General features: G+C 56.7%; 1 protein-coding gene across 5 annotated transcripts in view; it reads right to left on the reverse strand.

The window, feature by feature from the left end:
* CYRIB (CYFIP related Rac1 interactor B) overlaps positions 1-11,491 on the reverse strand; it is a 113,921-nt gene extending 102,430 nt beyond the window's left edge. For all 5 annotated transcript variants that reach the window (XM_059672291.1, XM_059672295.1, XM_059672294.1 and 2 more), the window contains exon 1: positions 11,355-11,491. The gene's annotated coding sequence lies outside the window, so the exon portion shown is untranslated. The remainder of the gene's footprint in view (positions 1-11,354) is intronic.
* Positions 11,492-14,349: the final 2,858 nt, after the last annotated feature.

A 14,349-nucleotide genomic window follows, 5' to 3' on the forward strand; every position in this document is an offset into this window, starting at 1 on the left:
CTGTCGCTTCCTTAGGGAAGTTTCCCAGAAATGGGTTCTCTGGGCTCTTGGTGTGAATTGGGCGGCTGCTTTTAGAGGACCCCAGTGGCCACTGGCAAGAAGACGCAGGTGCCTGCGTGGGTGACACCTTTCACAGGCGCCCGCCCGCCCCGCAGCGAGCACAGCAGCCCCCGCTGGGTTTTCTCTGGCGCCCGCTCTAAGGGAACATTCCCGACTCTGCACATCAGCACTTCCAAGTCTCCCTTCCTGGGTGGCAGCTCAGTAACGCGCAGGGGCCAGCTCCCTGCGGACAACGGACGATGCCCAGCCTCCTGTCCCCACCGCCGGGTAATAGGATCAGGAACAAAAGATCGGGTTTCCTTTCTCTCCGTGTTCAGTGTCCAAGGTCTTGGGACAAAGATGTTTATGTGGAGAGAAGCATTTTCCAACCACACTCCGGTCACGATCACGGGCAGGCGCCTGAGGGGCGGGGGACGGGGGACGCTCTGAGGGCCAGGCCTTGTTTATTCCGCATTTACTTCTGCGAGGGTCAGGTCAGAAGTATGCAAATGTCTTTCTACACTTCCCCTGCCTTTCACCAGTTTCACCACCGAAACTGAACCGTTGAGAAAGGGTGCTTAGGAAAGAGGCTGGTCTGCTGGAGGCAGGGCCTCAGGGCGGTGGGTCACCTCCAAAGGCTGGGTCCCCCCTCAACCCCCCTGTGGGCCCAGGAGCCCCTCTCAGATCAACCCCAGAAAAGGGGCATCTCCCTGAGGCTCAAGGACAGGCATAAAGGTTCAAAATAAATCTAGAAGCTTCTGGGACCAGAGCGACTGCTTTTATTCAGAAACAGCAAGTCAGACCTCGCTAGGCCAAGGGCAGCTGCGCCCCTCCTGTCCGCTGGGTCTCCCAGGCTGGACGGCTGGGCCCCCCCAAAACCCCTTCCAAAGTCATCACACTCAAGAGGGGAGACCCCAGAAATCACTACAGCACACGTGTCGGATTTGTCACCCGCCACTGGATGGGGCGGCTGCACACTCTGAAGATGTCCCCGGCGAGCCGCAGGTACAATGCAATGCCGTCGCCCGCTCCTGGTCCCTCGTACTTTCAACAAGTGGCCTAGGCGACCTTTCAAACTCCCGTGTGACTGGGCAACGCACACCACCTCTCTGGGCCTCCGCTGGCTGCCTGAACAGGTTCCCACCTCGGTCGAGAACCAGCTCCCCAAGTGGGATTCCTAGAAGGGGTGACAGTGTGTGGAGATGCTGACCACTCAGCACTCGGGGCGGGTGGCCCCCGGGTCAGCCCCCGCCAGCTGGGCGCCGCTTCCCCTTTCACCACTCATCCTCCAGCCCCCGCCCTCCAAACTCCCTCCCCCGTGCGGGCCACGGATGGAAGAGGCGGGAAGGATGGGACTGGGCGATCCTCAATGTCCCTTCCGTCCTAGACCCACCGCCCGGAGCTAGAAAGTGGTCGTACACGGGCAAAGGACGTCTGTACTGGTGGCTTCTCTAGCCGGGTCCCATGCACAGGTGCCACTGCGTCGGAATCACGTGTGAGCGCTCGCTAGCATGGTGGATTCCTGCCCCTCCCATCCTAAAAGCTGAGCAGGAATACTGGGAAGGGAGAACACAGGCACAGAATATTCTGGCAAGTTCAGATACTGCAAACGGGAGGAACGCTGCTGGCTGAGCTATTACTCCTGTATCGACCTTAATTTCTCAAGTCTATAGGACCCTTATCCAAGCACTGGGGTGTCCCTTTCAAAATCAGTCTCCCCAAAGCATGAACCCACAGCACCCTCTCCCCGCCACATCTTTCCTTGTGAGGGTACAGAGTAACGCACAGGATGCTACACGTCCCAACACCAAATGCTTCGAGGTATATTCATAGCGTGAGTCAGCTTCACACTGAATTCACCAAAACACGCACCACTCAAATTAGCCCAAGTAAGCGACTTGCAAGAGTAACTTATAAAATCTGAACCTCCCTGGCTGACCAGTTTGCGAAGGTGGCTGGCAATTCCGGTGGCCAAGACGCCCACCCCCCGCCCCCGGAAACTACCCCCCTCTTCCAGCTGCAGCCAGGGCACCCGCAGCTGCTCTTTGGTGGCCTATGTTCTCTGGCGATTTTCCAGCTCTAAGTTTTCTCAGCCTCCTTGTCTGTAAGACAGTGATAAGGTTACCTGCCTCACAGACGTGTTGTGAAGGCAAGAAATAAGATATGCAGTCCTGGCTGGTGTGGCTCAGTTGATTGGGTGTCATCCCAGGCACCAAAGGGCTGCCAGTTTGACTGTGGGTCAGGGCATATGCCTGGGGTTGTGGGCTCGATCCCAGGCAGGGGCCGTGCAGGAGGCAGCCAATCGATGTTTGGCTCTCACATCGATGTTCCTCTCTCTCTCTCTCTCTCCTTCTCCCTTCCTCTCTCTCCAAAAACCAATTTAAAAATCTTAAAAAAAAAAAAAAAGATATACGAAGTAAACATTGCTCATGCTCAATAAGAAAAACCTGTTATTTATATAGGGAGGACCAACAAAAGTACCCCAAATCACAAAACCCCACAACATGATGTTTATGGGAGCTGTGTTATCAGGGAGGCTTTGGTCTGGGCTGAAAATGCCTGTGCAAAGGGTCGGAAATGCAGCCTCACTCCCAGTTCCTGCTCCTCCTGCATCCACCGGCTGCTCTGTCCTCTCTGGTGTCCAGCGAGCTCCCTGCTATCTCCAATCCTAGTCAGAGGGTGTCTCCAATTCCTGAGTGATGAGGAAGGGCCGAGAGGGGCTGGGCTTGACTGAAACAAATCCAAGATCCTTCCCCCTCAGCCCTATAAGACTTGCGTTGGGTAGCAGTGGGACTCAGTAGTCATTCCCTACCTGGACCCATCACATAGTAGGTACTCATAGTAGGGCCTTGCACACAGTAGGTACTCAATTACTGTTGCTGACAAGCAAGGTGGACCTGATTCCTCCACAATGAACTGAACTCGGCACAGCCAGGAAAGCATGTTCAGAAATGACTGCAAGAGACCACTGTGCGCTCACTCGCAGGACTCTTTGATCTGTAAGTGCCTCGCGGTCCCTGGGGCCCCAGGAGCTCAGAGCAGTACCCAAAACCAGAGTTCAGAGCAGACATTTTAGGATGTTATTGCCCGAGTTTCACTTCCACATTGACTTCTGAATTCTACTTCAACTCTGGTTTTGAGCAAAGCTGGGGCCAGTGCACAGACCTGCCTGAGTCTTCAGGCTCCTCTCCTGAGTCCCAGGCCCTGGGGCTGCATGGACCCGGGGACTCCAATCACTGAGCCCCTAGTAGATCCCAGCCCTAAGCCAGGCACATGCAGACATTTTCTGAGTCAAGAGCCACAGCAAGCCACAAAACAGGTACCTGGATGCCATTTGTAAAAGACTCCACAGTTAGGGAGTCGGGTATGAACGGAGACATACCTGGCCCCAAGGCCCATGGTTCTGCACCCCACCAAAGAGGAGAACCCCAGAGGGGCCAGCCCTGGGGTGCAGGTTTGCAGAAAGCCACACATTTTGACATTATCTTAAAGAAATACCTGCCCTGCCACCATGTTCATACCCCATAGCTCTGCCAGAAGGATAGCCCTGGCCCAAAATTAGCACGGAACAATCAGTTCTCGCCCACCCGTGACTATGTCTTGGGGGAGGGGATATATTTTTGGAGAGTTTTTGCCAGGGGCTATGCCAGGAGCTTTCGTGCATATTATCTCACCTAGTCCTCCAAACATCTAAGAGGCAGGTGAGATCAGCCAGTGACAGTTCTGGCTCACCCAGCTGCCGGGATTTGCTGAGGTCACACAGCCATGGAGCGGCAGGGCCAGGGTCCCTCAGTGACTCAGTGCAACCGTATCTGCTGAATGAGCTCTGGGTTGAAGTGGCCAGCCGGAGACTCGCTGAAGCAGATGAGTCAAGGATGGCGCTCTCTTCCCCTTGCTGCCCTGCCTCTCCCCATCCTAACTCCTGGGCAAGACTGCACCTCACTGTCCTCCCCCCTTCTTCTTCTTCTTTTTTTTTAAATATATTTTTATTGATTCCAGAGGAAGGAAAAGGGAGAAATAGAAACATCACTGATGAGAGAGAATCATTGATCAGCTTGCTTCCTGCATGCCCCCTACTGGGCATGTGCCCTTGACTGGAATGGAACCCAGGACCCTTCAGTCCACAGGCCGAAGATCTATCCACTGAGCAAACCGGCTAGGGCTGCCCTCCCCGTTCTTATCCAAGGGCGCTGGTGGGAGGGGAGGCCCTTAGTCTCTGACATGGTGTCTGTCTTACCCGTGTTGGGCCTCCTTTTCCTCCGTGGATGTAAGGGCTGAGGCTCCTGCCGAAGGAAGGGCAGGGGCAGAGGGATCTTTTGTGCTGGGGAAGGAAGTCCCGCCCCAGCATCCCCTTGGCCTCAGAGCCTCATGGGCAGACACCATGGAGTCCTGTGAAAGCCTGGCTTGGGAGCCAGAAGACCTGGGTTCCAGTCCTGACTCTGCTTCTTGGGCAAGATGCTTCCCCCTCTGGGTCCCAGTTCTCTCATCGGTTAAATTAAAAATACTGGATGCCTGCCCGGCCACTGTGGCTCAGTGGCTGAGCGTTGACCTATGAACCAGGAGGTCACGGTTCAATTCCCGGTCAGGGCACATGCCCAGATTGCCTGCTTGATCCCCAGTGTGGGGCGTGCAGAAGACAGCCGATCACTGGTTCTCTCTCATCACTGATGTTTCTCTCTCTCTCTCTCTCTCTTCCTCTCCCTTCCTCTCTGAAATCAATAAAAATCTATTTAAAAATAAAATAATGATACCGGATGACTACAGCCTGAAACTGTGGGCACGCGATGCCCACTCAGTCCTTCCAGACCACAATCACGTGGGAGGCCCTTAGGCACACGCTCCCCCCCTTCTTCCCCGCCGGCTCCGTCCCCACCTCTTGGGAGTGTCCTGCAGGGCTCAGCAAGCAGCACTGGCTGACCACGGAGGCGCTCCTCTCTACGCCCTCCGGGTTCTCCCGCAGCCTGTCGAGGCCTCCATCTTCTCGTCATGCGTGTCTTGGACATGTCTGCCTCCTCCACTAGCTGAACCATCAGCTGCCTCAGGAACCCCGGGTGTCATATTCAGATCTGTATCCTCAGTGTCCGTCCGGGTCCCGAATGAAGGAGGGGAGTGGGGACCTCGCAGCTCCCCCTACTCAGAGTGTGGTCCACGCACCAGAGCGTGGGAAGAACGCAAACTCCATCACATGGAAAAGTGTTAGACGTACAGGAACTCGGCCCACCCCAGGCCTGATTCAGGGTCTGCAAGGGGATCCCCAAGGTTTAGGGGATGGTACCCTCCAGTGTGGGAAGCACTGCTCCAAACTCCCTCCCAGCTCTGAGGTGTCCCTACCCCACATCCCTCACAATGAGTAACCACAAAGCCTCCCAGTGCCCTGGCCGGGTTGCTAAATGGTTAGCGCATCATCCCATACACCGAAAGGTCGCAGGTTCGATTCCCAGTCAGAGCCGGTGCAGGAGGCAACAGATTGATGTTTCTCTCTCACACTGATGTTTCTCTCTTCCTCTCTCTAAAAATTAATAGAAACATGTCCTTGGGTAAGAACTTAAAAAAAAAGCCCCCCAATTCTGGGCCATCGCAGGGCTCAGGAACCTTCTAGAAGCCTGACACTAACTCACAAGCAGGATCTGAAAGGTGCAGCCCAGGGTGATTCCTGGCCCGGGGGACCCACTGGCCCTCTGAGTCTCAACGGGGCCTAGACACCTTTCAAAAATGTCGCTTTGCAGCCAACATCAGTTTCCACCCTTGGTTCTGTGGGTTTGGCTGCCCCCACCTTCCCGCCCACCAGCCCCCATACCCGAGGGGCTGCACAGCTGCTGACCCCCACAGCAGAGACAAACAGCCCGCGCCCACCTGCCCCGCCTGGGCCTGCGTCCGCGCTCAGAACGGCTCCTCCCTCGTTCTCCACCCTCGAGATCCCTTCCACGGGGAAAGAAAAGGAAGCCTTCCAAAACAGTTTCGGCTTTTTAATAAACCCTGCCGTTCCTCCAATGGTTTCAGATGGTCTTAAATATTTGTAAAAATCACTCTCAGCAACGCTTCATTAAACAAATGTCCTCGCCGACTTCGGTATTTATGTGTTCATGGATGCGAGGCTCCTCCCCTGAGCAGATGGCAGCTAGGAAGTCTTTGAAAAGGAGGGGAAAGAAATCAATGGAGAGAGCGTAGACTGGGGACGCCCCACTGCCTCCACCTGACAGCTCTGTGCTGTGATCTTTCCGTCCCAGGAAGTGCTGCCCTGCGACCACCAGCCAGCAGTGGGGTTGGAAAAGCTTGGAGGCTTGAACTTGAATCTGGGACGAAGCTGACAGCCATGGGCTCAACTCCCAGAGGGGACTGGAGCCCTGCAGGTGGAGGGACAGCCTGGCCGGCGTGGCTCCGTGGTTGAGCATCGACCTATGAACCAGGAGATCCTGGTTTCATTCCCAGTCAGAGAACATGCCCCGGTTGCGGATTCAATCCCCAATAGGGGGCCTGCAGGAGGCAGTTGAGCAATGGTTCTCTCTCATCATTGATGTTTCTATCTCTCTCCTGCTCCCTTCCTCTCTGAAATCAATAAAAATATAAACATTTTTAAAAAGAATAAAAACATTTTTTAAAGGTGGAGGGTAGGACAATGGGACTGGGGTAGGCACCAGAAGAGCCCAGAGGGTAGGAGAAAAGTAACCAACATTTGCTGAACACCTACTACGTGCCATGTGCTGGGACCTACTATGTGCCATGCACTGGACTGGGCGGATCTCCCTCCTACCTCTGGGTTGCTCTTCACTATACCCTTGCAGGCGCAGATTATTCGTCCTCATCTGAGAGGTGAGAGGCCCTGAGAGAGAGGATCTTGCCCAAGGTCACAGAGCAAGTAGCAGCAGAATCAGAATGCTGCCTCCAGCGGTAGAAGCGGTTAAAGGAAAATACAATGGACCTTAACCTCACGTGTCCTTGGCTATAAAATCGTCTTTCTCCCAACCTGCCGAGCCAATCACCCCTTCCCTTTAAGACTGCCAGACTTGCCAAGCCAGCATGGCTCAGTGGTTGAGGACCTATGAACCAGGAGGTCATGGTTTGATTCCCAGTCAGGGCACATGCCCGGGTTGTGGGCTGGATCCCCAGTGTGGGGCCTGCAGAAGGCAGCCAATCAATGATTTTTTTTTTTCCTCCCATCATTGATGTTTCTATCTTCCTTCACCCTTCCTCTCCGAAATCAATAAAAAATATATTAAAAAAAAAAAAAAACGACGGTCAGGCTTCACTGCCAAAGTTCTTTTTCTTTTTTTCTTTTTATTTATTGATTTAGAGAGAGAAAGAGAGGAAGGGGGGAGGGGACAGAGAAACATGGATTTGTTGTTGCACTTATTTATGCATTCATTGGTTGATTCCTGTATGTGCCCCAACCGGGGATCGACCCCACTGAGCCCAGCCAGAGCCAACTGCCAAAATTCTACGGAAGCGACAGAAACTTTGTCCATATGAGAACCTGGGGGCGTCAGGCCTCAGCTGGAAGGAGTCGCTGTGAATGTGATGAGAAGATATGACGTGAGTGTCAGACACATAAAGAGCTGACTTTATGAAAGAGAGGAAAAGGGACCCTCTTCCCTCAGAAATGGATGAGGAACAGGATTGCAATGATTCCTTCTTCATCAGGCCGTTAGCACATGTCCCCAACAGGGAGCAAGAAAAAGAACAAAATTGACCCCCAGCCCCCCAACCCCCCAACCCCCACTCTATTACTTCTCTGGAGAAGGTCCAGTTCAAGCTTACGGAGGGAGGGATGGTTCTGGCCTTTGCAATGCTTGGGCTCTAGTTGAGGAAACAGCGATAATTACTCTTTTTGTTGTTATTAATCCTCACCCGAGGATATTTTTCCATTGAGCCTTAGAGAGAGTGGAAGGGAGAGGGAGGGGTAGAAAAAGAAACATCAATGTGAAAGAGACACACCCATTGGTTGCCTCCCACAGAGGCCCAGGAAGGGGATGGTTGGGGTGGGGGTGAGGGGGTGCCTGGGATCAAGCCTGCAACTGAGGTAAGTGCTCCTGACTGGAATCGAACCCAGGACCCTCCAGTCTGCGGGCCAATGCTCTCTCCACAAGTCAAATAGGCTAGGGCGCAATAATAACTCTTGATGATAATAACAGTCATGATGACGATAACCATTCATGGGGGCCTGTGCTATGGGCCTCACTCACTCTATCCCAATAGCAAAACCAGCCCACCATCCATCGTCCTGTCTCTTACTAGGAAACCAGTGAGAAGGCGGACGGGGTGAGGTGGGGAGTACTGCGCCTGTGTACAGGTGAGGGGAAAGGGCTATGAGGGGCTGGTGACCTGTTTAAGGCTTCCTGGCCAGCCTTACAATCTAAAGGGTAACAGTTTCAAATCTGACCTCTCTCCAACACCACGCTGCCTCCACGAGGCTCGAAGGAGGACGGTTTCCCTGAAGATGGCCGAGTCCCAGACCGCGAAGCCACAGGCAATCAAGGAGACCAGGGAAATGCTGAAACTGAGGCCATGGCTCCTGGCTCCCGCATCCCCCAGGGGTCCCTCCTGTCACGGCCCTGGACCCTGAGGTAAGAGCTGGCAGGGACTGGGGTTGCACAAGGAGGAAGCTAGACGCACTTGGGAGGAACTGCCAGAGAACAATGTCAAGGTCACCTACAGGCCAGTGCGCTGACCTTGGAGTGGAGACAGAATGTACCTCCACTGAGAGCAATGGGGAAACCATCCCTCTTTTGCTCGTTCTGCCAGAAACCACGTACATGTCCAGCCTGTGCCAGACAGCCTGCCAGGTGCCAGGGAAACACAGAGGCCATTCAGATGGCAGCAAAGTCCACAGGACTCTGCCCCCTACTGGCTGAGGGTCCTGGGCCAAACCCTGCACTCCCTCTAAGTCTCACCAAAGGAGAACAAGGCTATTACTCAGGTAACCATGACCACATCACTTCTTTTTATATATATATATACTAGTGGCCCGGTGCACAAAATTCATGTGCATTAAAAGGGAAAAGACCCAGACCCGGCCGGCCCCACCCCCACTGGGCAAGACCCAGACCCAGCTGGCTCCCCCCCACTCCCCCCTCCCCATCAAGCCCCACCAGCGGGGGCCGCAGCGTCATGTCCCCGCCCACCCGAGTGCACCTCGATGTGCACACAGCCTCCTGCTGATCTGTCGTTACAGCATGAGGGTGTCACAACCATTAGCATATTAGCTCTTTATTATATAGGATACATATTGTTTATTGATATCAGAGAGGAAGGGAGGAGAGAGAGATAAAAACATCAATGATGAGAGAGAATCATTGATCGGCTGCCTCCTGCATGCCCCACACGGGATGGAGCCCACAACCCGGGCATGTGCCCTGACCGGTAATCGAACCGTGACCTCCTGATTCACAGTCAATGCTCAGCCACTGAGCCACGCCGGCCGGGCACCACGCCACCGCTTAAAAACGAATCTGCACTTGCTCCGGCTGCAGCTGGCCGGGCAGAGGTGCCTGCCATTGCTGCTCACAACCAGTGGCACTCCCGCTCAGCTCCTGCCCTCCAGAGGTGACAAGCACGCAGCTGGGGACCCCAGAGGGGCACAGAAGCCTCTGGGAGCCGAGAAAGGACGGCTGTCGGAGAAAGTGAAGTTACTTGAAGATCTTCCAAAGTGAAGGCAGAAAGGCATACCGGGCCTTTATCTGAGGGCCATCCCAACAGCCGCTGTGCACGAAGGCACCCTAGCCTCCCGCGGCCCATATGCTCTGCCCCTCCCAAGGATCTAGAAAATGCAAATTACAATGTGCCTTTCCCTGCTTGGCTCCCCCCAGCCCCGCACACACAGGAAGAAAACCCAGGCCAGCTGACCACTTCTGCATGCCCCACCGAGGGAAAACCCACCTCGCCCAGCTTCCTCCACACTTACAGGAACCCCTGGGCCTGGGAACGGAGCCCAGCTGTCAGCCTGGCGGCCCGCCGCAGCCTCGGCCTGGGCCAGGCATCTGGCCCCGGCCATCAACACGATGCTTCCCTGTCATTTCCACCGAATGCCATCTCCCAAGGATGGGAGAGGCTGGACGTCACTGCAAGCGCCTTTTCACGAGGAGTCTCTCTTTTCACCAGCTAATCCTCCGTGGGCAGGGAGGGGCCAGTCCACAGACTCCAGGTGGCAAACCTGGCTCTGCGGGGATTGTGGGATGCAGATGACAGAGCAAGGAAGCCAAAATATGTGGAACCACACCCACTCACCTCTTGAAATTCACATCCACTTATTCATTTCACAAATATCTGTGGGGAACCTCCCATGTGCCCCAGGCAGCCCTTCATGGCGGTGGGGAGGCAGAAGTGAACAGTGCCTGAGGAGGACACTTTCCCTGACTGCGCCCCTCCTGGCCAGCAAGTCCATGCTCACTTTATCTAGAGCCAACTCAAGGCAGCCCATTTTACAGACTGGGCGCCTGAGACTCAGAGAGGGCAAGCGACTTGCCCAAGGTCACACAGCTATTCAGTGACAGAACCAGGAATTAAACCAGGGGGGCAAAGTCCACCTGACACTCCCCCCACCAGCACCTTCCACTCAGTCCCTCCCCCCCCCCCCAGGGCTCCATTTCTTGCAACAGGGTGGGGACCAAAGACCGCCCCCTAGGGCTCTCGCCAGGGAAGTCCTCGGTTCCTCTTTCCTCCCACCCCAACACAGGACACAGGTTCCAGACCCAGAGTGTGTGTTCAAGCCTCAGTCTAAGAGCCCTGTAGGCTTACAAGGGCAGCCACTGTAGGTTGACACTGAACTTCCATTTAAAAATAAAGATAATGAAAAGATAAAGGGCAAAGAGGAAGTGCTCCTTAAACAAGGCGGGTGTTCACCCCAGGAGGAAGTCCTGAGGCCAATGGAGATTCTGTTCACCCCTCTAGTTCCTCAATTCTGAGTGACGGGCCTTGCAAGCCCCCAATGGAAGTTCGCTGGGGGCCTGACCTGCGCCCGGGGTCAGACCCTGCGCCCTCACCTGGCTGGCAAGGGGGAGCGGGGGGCGGGGACAGCCACCCGGAGCCCCCTCCATCCCAGCGCGGAACTCCGCCGCGCGCTCCCCGCAGCTGGGTGGATCCGGCGGCCCCGGCGTGCGCCCCTCGCGTCCTCCCGCCCCCGCCCAGCCCAGGAGCATCCTCCCGGTGCCCCCCGCGGGCCCTCCCCCCTGCGGCGCCCTCCCCCATACCCTAGCGGCGCCCGGCGCGGCCCGGCTCGCACCCCCACCTCTCCCCGCACCCCGCGCGCGCCCCGCACCCGCGCCCTCGCCGGTACCGATCGGCTCCAGGGGCGCGCGGGCGGCGGGGCCGGGGCCACGTACCTGGTGCGGGCGGGCGGCGAGGGAGCGCGGCGCTGGGCGCAGGAGCCTCCGGACTCGGTGCCGCCGCCGCCGTTTCCGGGTTGGCGGGTCGCACGTCACCGCCACAGGTTTGCGAGCGGCCCCGCCGCGGCGGCAGCAGCAGCAGCAGCGGCCCGGGCGGGTGCCAGGCGCGAAATCACTATAAAAGGAAGCGACGCCGCGAGGAGGAAGAGGAAACGCTGTTTACCTTCGCGGAGCCCCGCCGCCGGCGCTCGCACAAAAGGAGGACGCCCGCCCAGGCGCCTCCCCCCGCGCCCGGTCCCCGCGCATCGGGCCCCGCGTCAGCGCGCGCGGCGCCCGGGGACCGCCCCGCACCGGCCCCCACCCCAAACCCGGCGGCGGGGCTCGGGGCGACCCGGTGCCGATGGCTCGTGCGCCCCCGAGCACGGGCGCCGTGGCCCGGGGCTGGGGTGACCTTGGGCGAGTCACAGCCGGCGAGCCCGCGGCTGCGTGGGCTTCGCTAGGGGCCCGTCGCCCTCCTGGCGTGGAGGGGGACACCCCAGCTCTGGGAGGCGCAGACAGGGCCCACGGTCACAGCGTGCCGGGCAGGGCGCCAGCTCGAACCCGAGTCCCCTGACCTTCGGGCCAGCCTGTTCCGTGCCAGGTCCGCATCCCCCTCACCTGTAGGCTGGGAATGATGGTGATCCGTGTCCAGCCCGCCTCGCAGCGGGGTCAGTGAGAGTGTGTGCATCCAAAACATTCACTCAGCCCCCCGCCCCCCCAGACATGTACAGAGGGCCTACCAAGTGCCGAGGTTCTAGGCCCTGGGGACGAGGTGAGAGGGACAGCAGTAACGGCGGCGTTGCTTAGTGCTGGGAGGAAATAGAGCTGCACCGGGAGGGGGTCTGTGCTCTCCAAAGGGGCTCCCCCAGGACTTTTAGGCCAGAGATTCCCAGACAATAAGCTCCTCGCTATAATTACAGCTTCCGGTATAATGGGGACCCCATCTTTCCCGTGTCTGTACCAGCAAAGATTGCACTTTCCCCACCTAGGGGACCGCCTAGGGGACGAGGACTTCCCTCTGCCTCCCTCCCCAGCGCTCAAGCCCATAGATCACTCTTGAAATTCAACCAAAATTTCCCAGGAATACAGACAATGTTCTTCAAAACACCTTTCCACTGACCTCCATCCGGGCAGGGCAAAGAGTTCCAGGAAAGCTTTCATAATCTCCACCTTCCACACCGGCTCTCCTGCTGTGCCAGGGTCGTGCGTGGGTGGGACGTGCCAGGGAACACTGAGGGCCCACTTGCCTGATTACAACTCATTGGGCTCTTTAACAAACATGGCCAAAGCCCTGTCTTGCCCAGGCCCCGGGCCAGGAGCTGGGCACTGAGATGACTTCCGAGGGGCGCCTGGTCCTGAGGGCAAACGGGTGCCAGGTGGCTGCATCTGTAGGAAAGCAGCACAGAGGACAGAGCGGTGAGGAACTTGGAAGGGAGGGAACTAAAGAGGGAGCAGGTGACGGCGATCAGGGAACCTTCCTCGAAGTTCTGAGAGGCATTGAGGCAACGTGGGGAAAAGAAGCACCTGGAAGCTGGCTCCAGCATCGGGGCTCTCATGCCTGCAAGGGGAAGCGATGCCCACCTTCGCCTGCTGGGGCGGGGAGAGCGCAGCAGCTGGGTCTGGAGCCCTGAACACGGGGAGAAGCAGGAGCAGGGTTTGGAATCAGAGCTGAGCTGAGTCTCCTTCTTGGCTGCTTAACGTGGGCAGTAAACATTCCAACCATTTCTTAAGTACCGACAGGTGCCAAACGTTGTGCCCATCTAATTGAATTCTCCTGACAGCCCCGGGAAGCAGGTTCAGCCTGCCGGAGTTACGCAAGACGCTGGAGCTGGAAGAGGTGGAATTTGCTAGAGGTCAAGCTCATTCCATAGCGGTGGAGCCGGGCGTGGACCCCAGATTGTCTGGCTCCAAACCCCAGCTCTTAGCCACTCTGAGCCTCAGTTTGCTCTTCTGTGAAGTGGGATTAACAATAAGGACTTCGTTAGGTTCCGGGGAGTTAAGTGAAATAGCCCGTTAGTAGGAGCCAGGAGAGAGCTGTCACCGTTGCTGTGATCACAGCGGTATTTGAAGGCACCGGGGTGAGGGACTTCTGGTAGGCTGGGGAACTGCAGACAGATGGGCGTGAGGGTAACTGTCAATGTGGGGGCTCAGGAAGCAGAGGAGAATGAGGAAGGTATCGGCAGGGGCTGGAATATGCTTACCTTGCGCTCCAATCAGAGACGCCTCAGCTGAGGGCCCAACTCCTGTGGACGCGTCTCGGGCTCTGGTCTCGGCTCATTCAACCAGGGCCAGGCAGGTTGGACACAGTTAAGCCAAGGGACACCCGGGGTGATGCCTGGGAAGAGCTCTGGCAAGTGGCCACTGCAGAGACCTGCTCTGGTAACAGAATCCCACGGACCGTGGGATTTAAGCAACAAACATTATTGCTTGTGGTTCTGGAGGCCTGGAAGCCGGAGGTCAAGGTGGCAACAGGTCTGGTGTCGGGTGAGAACCCACTTCCTAGGTCGTCAATGGCCTCCTTCCCTGTGTCCTCCGAGGTGGGGAGGGAGCCCTCTGGGGTCTTCATTATAAGGGCGCTAATCTCACTCATGAAGGCTCTGACCAGGAATTGAACGTTGACCTCCTGGTTCACAGGTCGATGCTCAACCACTGAACTATACCAGCCAGGCATGAGTTATGTTTTTAATTATGACAGTAATTAGAGAAAAGACAAGGAGGCTGATGGGGGTGGATTCATCTGCAGCATGGCGCTGGAGGAGAGCGCTTCGGAGACCCTGGACCGCCAGAGAGATGGACAGGCAGGTCCTGGAGCAGATGAAGCCTGAAACATCGCTGGAGGCAATAATGACAAACGGAAGCCGTCCTACCGTGGGCACACCCTGAGGAGCAGGGCTCTTTGGAAAAGACCATCATGCTGGGAAAATCGACAGCGGCAGAAAAGAGGAAGACCAAG

Source organism: Myotis daubentonii, chromosome 17 (genome assembly GCF_963259705.1).
Source record: "Myotis daubentonii chromosome 17, mMyoDau2.1, whole genome shotgun sequence".
In the NCBI taxonomy this organism is placed as follows: Eukaryota; Metazoa; Chordata; class Mammalia; order Chiroptera; family Vespertilionidae; genus Myotis; species Myotis daubentonii.